The sequence below is a fragment of the Lepidothrix coronata genome, unplaced genomic scaffold (genome assembly GCF_001604755.1).
Source record: "Lepidothrix coronata isolate B3197 unplaced genomic scaffold, Lepidothrix_coronata-1.0 Scaffold12, whole genome shotgun sequence".
In the NCBI taxonomy this organism is placed as follows: Eukaryota; Metazoa; Chordata; class Aves; order Passeriformes; family Pipridae; genus Lepidothrix; species Lepidothrix coronata.
The window spans coordinates 7814024-7826666 of record NW_016690192.1 but is presented as its reverse complement, the minus strand read 5'-3'; the positions used below and the strand labels follow the sequence as shown (position 1 = coordinate 7826666).

The 12643-nt window shown below is 43.4% G+C and overlaps 1 protein-coding gene across 2 annotated transcripts in view; it reads left to right on the top strand.

The window, feature by feature from the left end:
• NEGR1 (neuronal growth regulator 1) overlaps nt 1–12643 on the top strand; it is a 212507-nt gene that overhangs the window by 100550 nt on the left and 99314 nt on the right. The gene's annotated exons all lie outside the window — the stretch shown is intronic.

Here is a 12643-nt window from a genome sequence, read left to right as displayed (position 1 = left end):
TCCCTTTCCCTTTCCCTTTCCCTTTCCCTTTCCCTTTCCCTTTCCCTTTCCCTTTCCCTTTCCCTCTTCCCTCTTCTCTCTTCTCTCTTCTCTCTTCTCTCTTCTCTCTTCTCTCTTTCTTTCTTTCTCTTTCTTCCTTTCTTCCTTTCTTCCTTTCTTCCTTTTCTTTCTTTCCTTTATTTCTTTCTTTTTCTCTCTCTCTCTCTCTCCCTATCCCTCCCATTCTTCCTTCTTGTTTCTTCCAGAGCACTTCTCCCACAGAAATACCCAGATCCCAGTATTCCTGATAAGAACAGTCTATTTATTTCAGTGACAGTTCTCTGCTAGAAGGACTTCAGAACAGCAGTGTCAGTTTTACACATGTGGGTTTAATATTTATTGTGTTGTTCCAAGGTGAACAATTTTTGGCTTTGATTGTCTTCATAATAATTAATGCCCTCGTACAAGGGCTAAAAAACCAAGTCGGAAATTAATTGCATGTATAAAATATATCAACAGGAGCTTAAAATTAATTAGGCTAACTACAAGCATATAGAGAAATAATAACTCAATAGTTAAAAATATGCATAATTATTAAGCAATTGCATTTATATCTTCAGAAATGCAAAGTATAACCTAAGGCTTTAACTTATTAGTCTTTGGTGCAATCATCATTAACATTTTCTTTTGCATTTTTATGAGTAATAAGGCAATGAATATAAAAGAGAAGGATCGAAATGGCAATCCCTATTAATCCATATGGCACACAGAAATCCCGTACAAAGAACGGGTGTGAAACCATTCCCAAACTAATTATCCTTATCCACGGGACCTTTAGAACCCACTGGTTTGTAGGAATGTTGGGCTGGAGCTCTGAGCTAAGTGTAGTTATTGCTTAAAGAACATTATTTTATCAGTATTGCCAAAAAGCCACCACTGAGTCATTTTTATGACTTTCCATGGAGGTGTCAAGACCTGTCACCATGTGGTTTAGGTGGGGGATGTTTAGGGATTGCAGAAGTGTTTTGTATTTCCCATGTCTGGAGAAGGGAACAGAGCTGGGGAAGGGTCTGGAGCACCAGGAGCAGCTGAGGGAGTGGGGGAGCTCAGCCTGGAGAAAAAGAGGCTTAGAGGGAACCTTTTCACTCTCTGCAACTCCCTGACTGGAGGGTGGAGCCAGGTAGGGGTTGGGCTCTGCTCTCAGAGGACAAGGGACAGGACAAGAGGAAATGTCCTTAAGCTGTGCCACGAGTGGTTCAAGTTGGACATCAGGAGGAATTTCTTCATGGAAAGGGTGGTCAGGCATTGGAAGGGGCTGCCCAGGGAGGTGGTGGAGTCCCCATCCATGGAGGTGTCCAAGGAACGACTGGACGTGGCACTCAGTGCTCTGGGCTGGGTGACAAGGTGGGGATTGGGCGCAGTTTGGACTCACTCGTATGAGAGGGCTTTTCCAGCCAGAACCTCAATGTCTCTCTTTGTGCTGAAAATCTTGTGGAACAGGGACTCTGTCTTAAGTTCATTTATTTTTCCCGTGGGAAGAGGAGCCCACATTTCAGAGGCCTGTTCTGTCTGATCTTAGGTCACCTCCACCTTCACCCTTCCCCAACTCCGTTCCCTCAGTGTCTTTCTTGTTGTGAGAGGTCCAGAACTATACATGGGAGTTGAGGTGAGTCCTCAGCAGTGCCCAATACAGAGGGAAGATCACTTCCCTAAATCCTTCTGATCATACTATTTTTGACACAAGCCAGGTGCCATTGGCCTTTTTGACCACCTGAGCACACCTAGACCTATGTTCATCTCTTCGTCCTCCATGTGCTGAGACTGTAGGTGAGGACGCCACGTTCAGGCCTCCTTTGAGGTGGAGACTGACCTGTCTGAAAGTACCTGAGATTGTAAAAAAAAAAATGCAAAGTGCTGATTGGTGTGAGGAGCTGAAATAGCCTTTTCTGCCCAATAGGGTTTGTAGGGATGATACAATCAGACTTCATAGGAGCACCTTTGTGTTTACCTGTAATATCCTTCATGACTTTGTATTTTGAGATTAGAAACAATTTCTGCTATTGAGGATAAATGCCAAAGGAAAACCATTCTGTCAAAGGGCTGAGCCTACTTTAACATTGTGAATAAAGCTCAGCACAGACATAGAGCAGCACAGGAAATCACAGCAGAAAAGGATCATTTGAAAGCAGAGTCTCAGTCCCTTCACACCGCTCTACCCTCCAGGCTGTGTTCTATGTTCTATGGAGGAACAGTGGAAGAAGATGTTCTCCTGCTGTCAACAGTGGAGCTGGAGGAGCCAGGCGGATGTGTGTCACACATTTGTGTCACAAATGAGGAAAGGCTTATGTCATATCATAAGCTTCCAAATAGCTTCAGACTCCAGATAGGAAAATGATTTGCTGTGAAGCTCCACATTAGAAGCTGTGCAAACCCAACTCCCTCTTTTTTCATTTGACTTGGTGTGTGCATCAGTCTTTCTATACACACGAAGCCAGGAGCTGTCATGTTGAATATCCTCTTCTCTGCTTTTTGGGCTGACAATTTCATATTCATAGAAGTAAATAAATACATTTTAATAAAGATGCCTTAATTTCTGTGAGTAAGACACAGACGAGCACCATGATGAATGAACAAGGGAAGCAGCAGCCTCTCCATTGCTGTCCCATCCAAGACCCAGGGGGACTCGGCCACTTCCCATCAGGAACATCTGGCAGAGCTGGAGGTTGAGTTTCAGTCTCCCAAATCCCTCCTCAAATCCCTGTGCCAAACCCAGCACAGGACCTTAAGGAGACCACTGGGTCAGGTCTTGATCACTGTTTCTTGTTACAGCTACTCCTGTTTGTACCAAGGAAATCAATGAAGATGATAGTTAATGAAAAAGAAAACAGAAAATATGTCTTTAGCTCACATTTACATCTGTGAAAGAAAAACCACATGAAAGAGAGTAACATCATCCAGTTAACTTTATTACAGTGACCTTATTAAAAAGAAGTGAGAATTATGAAGTAATTAATTGAAAGTTTAGATGATAGGAGCTTGTAATCAACACAGTCTACCTCAGTGGCAGATGCTTGATCCGCAAAGTCATGAGCTTCAGATGATTTAAACATCAGCTGTTTGTTACAGTAAAAGAGAAAAATTAAATCCCTATTTCCACACTCTATTGCTCATAATTTTTCTCCAAAAGGTTGCAATTTCTGCCATTTCTAATCTGACATTTATTCTACCAAACTCTAAATTGCATCATCCAAGCTATGTTTTTCTTTCAATTGGGAAAAATATTAAGACATGCTTACTGCTGTCCTTGAAAATGAATTGATCCCTGGGGCAGAGCAAGGGGTCCCAGCCCCAGGGACCCTTTCTCCCCAGGGCAGGATATGGTGAGGATGCTCTTGGACTGTGGGGGTAAAGGGCAGGTCAGGAGTTGTGTTTGGGACTCCAGGGACGCAGAGACCACAGTAGGGTGTCAAAGGGACCTCAGTCACCAAGGGAGGGCCGCCAGGATGATCAGGAGAATGAGGAACTCCTCTGAAAGAGATTGTTCTCTTGAACGCAGTGAAATAAGGGCTTGGGGAGGATTTTGTTCTGCTTTAATAATGCACTTGTGTGGATCCCAGGGAGGAAGAACAAACACCAGCTTAGGCAGCACTTCTACAAGACTGTCACAGAATCCCAGACTGGTTTGGGTTGGAAGGGACCTTAAAGATCATCCTGTTCCACCTGGTGACATGGGCAAACTGTCAACACTGGTGTATCAGTGACACAAAAACTTTCTCCCATCAGTAACTTGCTGTCTTAGTTTTTATTTTAATCCAGCCCATGCTGGACACATGTGGGACACCACTGGGGACAGACCCTGTGCGTGTGAGACCTGGCTCTCACTCCTGTCCTGCCCTCCCTGCATTGTCTCATTTCTGTACAAGATCAGCACTCGACTCCTGCCTGTGAAGAGTTCAGTTATCTGAGGAAATGCCATTTATAGATTCAGTCAGAAACCACAACCTTGGGATTTTATTTAAACACGTCCCCAAAGTAATACTCAAGGCCTTTTTCTGTTTAATAAACCCCCTTAATGTCCCCTAAATATTAATGTATTGATTTAGTCTTTGCAATGTTTGCAAAGTCTAATTTGTTTCCTCAGCCAGGCCAAGAGGGACTTGCATTTGGAGCTAACGAGATAAATCTTCCCCAAATTTATTTAAAGTGGGACAAAATAAATATGCAAAAGACTTCTAAAATCATCTAACAACCAGTTTCCAGTTAAAAGTGACAATCTATTACTCTTTTAAATCGTTGGCACTCGAGTAGGGTGTCAGTTCTTTATAAAATTAACTTGCTGGTACCAGCCACTGTTATCATCTTGTCCCTGCTCAGCACAGGCAGGAAAAGACTTGGAAAAATAGTTCTAGGGGGGGAGGCAGCCATGGGAGGTTTGCTCCCTGGGAGAGGCCCCCAGAGAACCACCCTCTCCAGCAAGGAGCATCCTTGAAGCTGCCATTCCCCAAGGCTGCACCCACAGTCATTAATGCGTCATTAATGACTGATCCCAATGTTTGCTCCAGGATTTGTAGTTTTTATCCATTCATTAAATTCCTCCCACATCTGTACCTCTCGTGGCATTCAGATGAGCTGCGGGGGATCTCTGGCTCTGAAATATGGATGAATGGCTTTTCTCCCTCCGTAACAGCTCAAACCATGGGAAATGTTTGCGTTAGTAGGTGAGCTCATTTCCAGGGATGTAAATCAGGGATATTTTATCTGAACTAGAGTAGAGCTGTACTCATCTGAAACTCGTAATTCTGCCATGTTGGAGGTGCTTTAGTCATGGCTGCAACTGAATTTCTGTTATGAGCCTGAAATTTCCATCTTCTGAAATCTGCAGGCAAAGGATAATCTACAGAAAATGATAATTTCCTCTTGGCTCTCAAGTGCATTAGTTCTGTTACATTTGAATTAAGGGGAATGAGATGTTCTGTGACACATGAGAGTCTTGCAAAAGGTGCCTTCAGCACAGTCCAAAGTGTCTTTCAGCAACTTTCTTGTGTTATATGGACAGGCCTTTGAGCAACCTGGTCTAGTGGAAGGTGTCCCTGCCCATGGCAAGGAGTGGAACTGGTTGGATTTTCAGGTCCCTCCCAGCTCTAACCATTCCATGAGTCTATGATTCCATAATAATGAAAAACAAAATGACAACAATACAGAGCAGTATTTTGGGGGGATTTGTTTTTAATGCTTTGCTATTCATTTTTCTGTGTCAGTCTCTTCCCACACTTCTTTTTCTCTTTGAAGAAGCACCAGTGGTAGGAGTGAAAGTAGGCCAAGCACACGTAGGAAGGAAGTTGGAGTTCCAAGCAGAGCGAGTAGTAAAACTTGGGAGGACTTTGATAGAATATTTGCAGTAAAAGGAGCTCCACGCTTCATGCTCCATTTCCATATTTAATGCTGGAGAAGCTGATAGCACAGAGGGTTTGTTTTGTCTTTTATTTCCTTCTGTGATGCAGAACCCTGGGATCTGCAATGTGTGTTGCTGCTGTGCTTCCCCTCACAGGCTGCTCCGAGGGATCGTGAAGGGAGCTTGTACATGCCTGCTTTTAAATTCCTGTCAGCCCTGAGAGATGGCACCATCACCCAGAGCAGTGCAAAGGGCCCTGCTTTATAGCCTTTGTAGCCAGCTCTACTTTAGGAAAAGCTGCTGCACGATCTCCTGGCAGGCCAGACCCCTTCCTAGAACTGAATTATACATAGGCAAGAATATCCCACCTCCAGTGAGCAGCCCGTTAATAAAATCCCAAACAGGATTGGGGTGGAAAGATCTCAATAGGAAAAGAAAGAGGAAGAATTCACAAACCTGAAGGACTTGAACAATTGGAGACTTTGTTAGAGAAACTGAATATTTGGTCTTTTCCCTATGCCTAGAAGCAGCCAGAGGTCATACTGGAAAATATACAGCAGTGTTCTGGAAATGCACAGGACTCCCAGTCCAGTCTCTTTTGTAGTTAATCAATTGATAAACATGGGCTGGAGCATGTTCAGGGAAGGGAATGGAGCTGGGGAAGGGTCTGGAGCACCAGGAGTGGCTGAGGGAGCTGGGGGGGCTCAACCTGGAGAAAAGGAGGCTCGGGGGGGACCTTCTGGCTCTCTGCAACTCCCTGACAGGAGGGTGGAGCCAGGTGGGGGTCAGGCTCTGCTCCCAGGGAACAAGGGACAGGACAAGAGAAAACGGCATCAAGGTGTGCCAGAGGAGGTTCAGGTTGAATACTGGGAAAATTTCTTCCTGGAAAGTGTTGTCCAGCCCTGGCACATCTGCTCAGGAAGGTGGTGGAGTCCCCATCCCTGGAAGTGCTCAAAAGGTGCTTGGATGTTGCACTTAAGAACGTGGGTTAGTGATGAACATGGTGGTGGTCCAGGGTTCATGGTTGGAGTTGATGATCTTAAAGGTCTTTTCCCATCTTAATGATTCCACGATTCCTTAAGGATTTTCCTGTGGCTGGGGACTGTCTCCTGTTGGTATATCTACTACTGAGCTATGACAAACTTTATCTGCACTGCAAAAGTGATTTAATTAAATTTAAAATAATAACAGTGTGTTATCTCTTTAATCCCCACCTCCAGTGAATGGAGATGTGATTCTTCTGTTGGAATTTACTTGATGGTACATCTTGTCTTGGTTTTATGAGCTGGGAACTTGCAAAAGAAAAATATTTTGTAGTATGAGCTATGTTGGGTTCATGGTTATGGGAGAAACACCAAGAGTGAACAAGGGTGGGGATGGATCTGTTAAAGCAGCTCCTTCTCCTGTACTATTATGAGTAGTATATTCTCATACTCTGCATATACTCACATGCTGTGCAGTTCCTTCTTTATTTTTAAAACTCTACAGTTTAATTTTGATTTTATAGCTTAAGAAAGGGTAAAGAGAGGATGATGACAATATCTGATATTTGCAAGCAGCCAAATCCACCAGTTGGAAAGAGCAAAACCAAATGCCTGTCTTTAAAAAGAACTTATGGAGCTAATTTAGGAAAATTTCTGGAAAGGACTGAAAAAACAAGTGAGAAGTAAAGAGGCAGATTTGTACAGTAGTATTGAATTGTAAGGAATTTGAAAGGAAGCTTTAAAGGGTATGGATTGAATGTTTCCTGCCTGGAAAATCTCCATTTGAAGGAGTTAATCTTTGATTGTACAGCTTTCCAAGAGATGTAAAGGAAACTTTTCCGTTGTGTATCAAAAGATTGCAGGACAGCAAATACTGAGGTTCCTAAACCTTAGACATCTGTCAGGGATGCAGGGGCACATCCTCTATTGGGAAATAATGCTGCTGATCCCTCTTTGAACACTGTGTCCAACCTGTGCCCAATCCCCACCTTGTCACCCAGCCCGGAGCACTGAGTGTCACGTCCAGTTGTTCCTTGGACATCTCCAGGGATGGGGACTCCACCACCTCCCTGGGCAGCCCCCTTCTTTCCATGAAGAATTTCTTCCTGATGTCCAACCCGAACCTCTTTTTTCTGTGTGATGACTGCAGTGATGATTCAGATTTTAGGTACTTTAACTAAGACAATATATGTGGGTTTCCTGTCAGGTTATGCCAAAGGTCAGTATATCTAAACCTTCACCTGGTGCCCGGTATGGAGTCCAGTCTACAAAAAACATACCCTACCTTACAAAGGAACTGAATGAACAAATTTCAGAGCAGCTCCATGAACCCCAAACATCCTCACAGTGGAACACAGCTGCAGACTCACAAAGAAACTAAATTAGAGCCGTGTTTGCAGCAAACAGCAAATGGAGGCCCTCCTTGAGGCAATTAGCAAAGCAGAGCTCTCTTTTGGAGGCATGAAAACAGCATTCAGCAACAGTTTTCAAGTGCTTCATTTTACAACTTTGTTCAGTGTCTTCCAGTTTGTTCAAAAGACAGCAGAGTTGAACATCAATAATGAGTTCTGGGAGGAGGTGATGGTGGTGTGGGTTTTTCTGGGAATGTCATCCCACCTCTACCAGAATGTTTTCAGTAACAGCAGCAATGAATGAGAATTACTAAAATCACCCCCACTTCTGGGGGAGTCATATTTGCAGCTTTTTTGGTTCCACCTTGCTCTGGTGGACAGTGATGATGACAAGTGGAAATCACCCTGGGGAGTGGGGAGGAAGTGCCAGCAGGGAATAACGGGGGGAAAGGCAGAAGGATAAAACCAGGGATTTCATCCAGATCAGAAGTATATTTGTGGTACTTGCTTACAATTAACATATCCAGCAAAATTCCTGGTTGCAAAGCAAAAATTCCGTGTCTTTTCCTTAAGTTATGGTTCATGTATCCATCCCTCAGCACTTCAGTAGAATTTATTGATTTTTAAAAGACTGGTCTTTACATTTATGTTTGTGTCAGACAGTGCTCAGGATTTGAATATGCTGGAGTATCAGAACAGGTGAGGGAGCTGGGGGGGCTCCTTTTCTCAGCCTGGAGAAAAGGAGGCTCAGGAGGGACCTTCTGGCTCTCTCCCACTCCCTGACAGGAGGGTGAAGCCAGGTGGGGGTCAGGCTCTGCTCCCAGGGAACAAGGGACAGGACAAGAGGAAACAACCTCAAGCTGTGCCAGGGGAGGTTTGCGTTGGATATCGGGGAAAATTTCTTCCTGGAAAGGGCTGTCCAGCCCTGACACATCTGCCCAGGGCAGTGTTGGAGTCCCCATCCCTGGAGGGATTTAAAAGCCGTGTGGATGTGGCACCTGAGGACATGGGTTAGTGGTGGCCTTGGCAGTGCTCAGAATAGTTGGACTTGATGGTCGAGAGGGCTTTTCCAACCTGAATGACTCTGTGATTTCACGATTTTCTCTTCTACCTAAGGGAGATGTTGTTTCCTTTAAAGCCCAGTCATGTAACACTTACTGTTCATTTATAGGAGCAGATCTTGCACAGAAGTGTTCTGAAGAGTTTCCTTACAGGAACCACACAATGGAAACACTGTGACTGAAACTACCAGGGCTGTAGTTCTGGCATATTATAACTTGTGAAGCAGTAACAAGGATAATAAATGGTACAAGATCTTTAGCTCCATATGAGAAAACTACAGCAAAATGAAACCTTATAGCACTGATTCTTATGCAATCCTATAATATGACTCTAACTTCTATTATACCTACTTATCACAGGTCTTTTATCCCAGCTATTCTGGTAAAAGCTCAGGAATTTTTGCAAACAGAACAGCACAGCCCCATGGGTAAATTTGGAATGCTGTGCTCAAGGAGATGCACACACAAAATCTGTTCTTTTACAGCAGTTTTTGACATTCTTTATTTTAAATTTTTTTTCCCATGTGGTGTTTTGAACATTTATCCCTTCAGGTGAATATGTTCATTTATAAGGAAAAGATTAAATAAAAATCTCACAAGAGAGACGTGAACTTGAATGTGAGTGCCCAGATTTGAATGGATAAAAAGGCACTTCAGGAGCTGGATAAAACCAGCACCTTCCTAAGCCTATGATTTCAGAGCTGCCTCAAGGCCAAAGGAGCTGAAGACATTCCAGATAAAATAAATAGCTGAATTTCTGCTTACTTATACAGCTTTATAATACTGAAGGCTCAAGTACAGAATTGTGAGAGAGTTATTCGATTGACCCCAGTGGATTACTCGTTTTGTTGTCTTTAGGATTCAGAAATGTTCTTATTTTATTTAGACTGAAATTTTAATCATCCCCACTTTGCATTTAAAATATGATATTATTTCCCTTTCTATCATCTTTAGGAGAAAATAGGAAAATTTCCTTAATAGTTGGCAGATTGGCTTTGTTATGTAAAATAGATCCTTGGCAAAAGAAATTATAATTAACACAACCGTTCCATTACACAATAAAAGGGTTGTTTAATAAAAAAACCCCTTCTGTTAGAAACACTTCAAAGCAAAGACATTGTTGTGTTTTCACAGTGAATTGGATGTAGTTAACATGCTGAAATATTTTGCCCATAAATATTCCCAAATCTCTCTGTGTGATAACAGCAATCTCTCAGTGTAGCGTTCCACGCCCCAGGTTTGGGAATTTCAAAGTCTTTGCCCTGAGTCTCCTCCTGCATATCCCCTCAGATGACAACCTCTCTTTAATCACAGCATTCTCTGCACAGACACTTCTGCACCACTGAAATATAGACTTCCCATTAAATGATGGCTCTGCCTTTGGACTCCTCTCTGGTTTCTAGCAAACAGATGCAAAATTCTTTAATTTTGTACCAGAATTTCTGGGACCATTCTTCTCAAGGCGTTTCCAGGTGTACAGGTATCAAAGGCCTCTGCTTTGTGCTCGATGGGAGTTTGGCCTCTTTGCTGGAGGAGTTGCCCTGTTTCTGATCATCTCCCTGAAATGCATCTGTTCAGTTCCTCTCATCCCACTCTCCTTGTTTAATTTCCATCTCTAACAGCGATGGAGGTGCCCCAGGAGGTCTGTGCCCTGCACATGCTGCATTTCACCTGTATTTGAACACTCCCGGAGCAAGCCCAGGAACACACTGGGCTTTAGTGCTTCATTTTCCAGCCTCCTTTCAATCCCAGCCCAGAGTTCATGAGCTGTGGTGAATTATTTCCTTCAGAACTCTGCTTAGAGCAGATACAGAGTCTGTCAGGGACAAGAAGTCCTTTCTTGTTCAAAGTTTCCAATAATTTATGTAAAAGAGCTGTTACTTTATGACAAGAAACAACCAGCAATAGGCATCTTGGACTCCATGAGATCTTGCGGAAAGGATTATTTATGTGCTGCAAGATATTAGTTTCTTCACAGAGGTATTTTGATTGGCTTTATTGTTTAGGGGGATCTTTTGTGAATAATGTGACGTGACATGAATTCCCTGTGAGGGTGGTGAGGCCCTGGCCCAGGTTGCCCAGAGAAGCTGTGGCTGCCCTGTCCCTGGAAGTGTCCAAAGCCAGGTTGGATGGGCCTTGAAGCAACCTGGGATAGTGGAAGGTGTCCCTGCCCATGACAAGGAGTGAAATGAGATGGGCTTTAACGTCCCTCTCAACCCAAACCAGGGTGAGATTCCATGACTCTGGGATTTCTATGGAGATGTGTGATGCAGCTGATCAGTATTTCCATCCCAAATGGCTCTCAGGGCTGTTTTTTGGCTCTCTCCTAGTGGAAACACACTGATGTCTTGATGGAATTACAGACCAAATAGGGTAACAAAGGACAGCCATGGAATTTCACCATGTCTACTGATGCTTCTGCCATTCTGCCCCTGTGCCTTGTCCCAAAGGGAATCCTTGCCCTCATCACTGGCTGCACCAACAGAACATGCTCAGTCTTTTTTAAGTTCAAGTCCTCTATATTAGTCCAGATGCTTGTTTCCACTGAGAGCTGGTTATTTATTTATGACAGTGAGGGCCGTTATTACAGATATTGTTATCCAGCACAGAGGAGCCAGTGCTGTAATTCTCCCCTCAGATGGCAAGGGATACTCTGCAGTATCAAAGCAGAGTCATTAGCTGGGCATTTAAATGCCAATTAAACAGGGTGTGAGTGCTCAGCTCTAGCCTATTGCACTGCAGCAAGTGCCTGCTCTGACTGGGTGTGATCCTTATGCGCAGCAGCACAGATTTGATTTATTCCTTGTTATGGGAGTCTTTAATAATCAGTGTAATTTACAGGGACAAGCGCATAGAACCCGTGTCCATTTCTCATTTCCATTGATTTCTGTGAGCAGAGCCACAGAGCCATTCCGGGTGGGAATCGTGCCTTGTAACAGGGTGTATCTGTCACTGTAACAGCGAGAGCACAAATTGAATCTATTGCTGTGATTCCAAGGCTGAAATTATGGTAAAATTTTCTCTTGGACCTTTCTTAGTCAAATGAAGTGCCCTAAGAGGGAACTGGTGCTCAGTCAGTGCTCAGACACTCAGTGTCCCGGAGATTGTGCTTGAGGCATCACTGGAGGGCTTTTACACGTTAGAAATCCCATTATTAGGACAATGCTCTGTTCAAAGTGCTGTTTCTGTTAATGAAAAGGCACAGAGTGATCCCGGCAGTGTCTCAAGGCTGAAGAAGCTAAAAACCCTCTGCGTTTTTCCCCCGAGAAATCTCCTGGTTGTGGGGTGATGCAGCAAAGGGTAGAACTGGATTCTGGCAGAAGATGTTGCACTGTCTCTGCTCAGGTATCTAAAACTGTTGGGCAGGTAGAAGTTTGATTTTAATTTGGTGTTAACTGTCTGTAAAATATGAATATTAATAACCCCATTAATCCCCATTAATACAAACGCTTCTCATGTCATTGGAACCTCATGAAGATTAAATCACATGTCCGGGCGATGGGGGCAGTTCTGCAGGAGCTCGAGAGAAGAAATTAATAATGTGAAAAGCAATTCCAAGTTTAAATGTTAGATAATCATTACTAATTTCTGGGCTACGTAGTGAGAGCAAAAATAAATACTGAATAAATACTGAATAAATTCCTACCAACTGACTTAATTCGGGGAATGAGCCTTTGGATTGAGTCAATTCATTTGAAATTTGCTCAGTATGTATTTGTGTTCAGTGTAACTAGAGAACCATTTTCCTCAGTAAAATAGTATATGATGGGATAACAAGAGGATATTAGACTGATGCTCACACTTCAGTCCTGGATCTCTTTTCCAAGAATCAAGGACAGACAGCCCAGACCGAATTGCTGTCAGGTGGGTCCATAG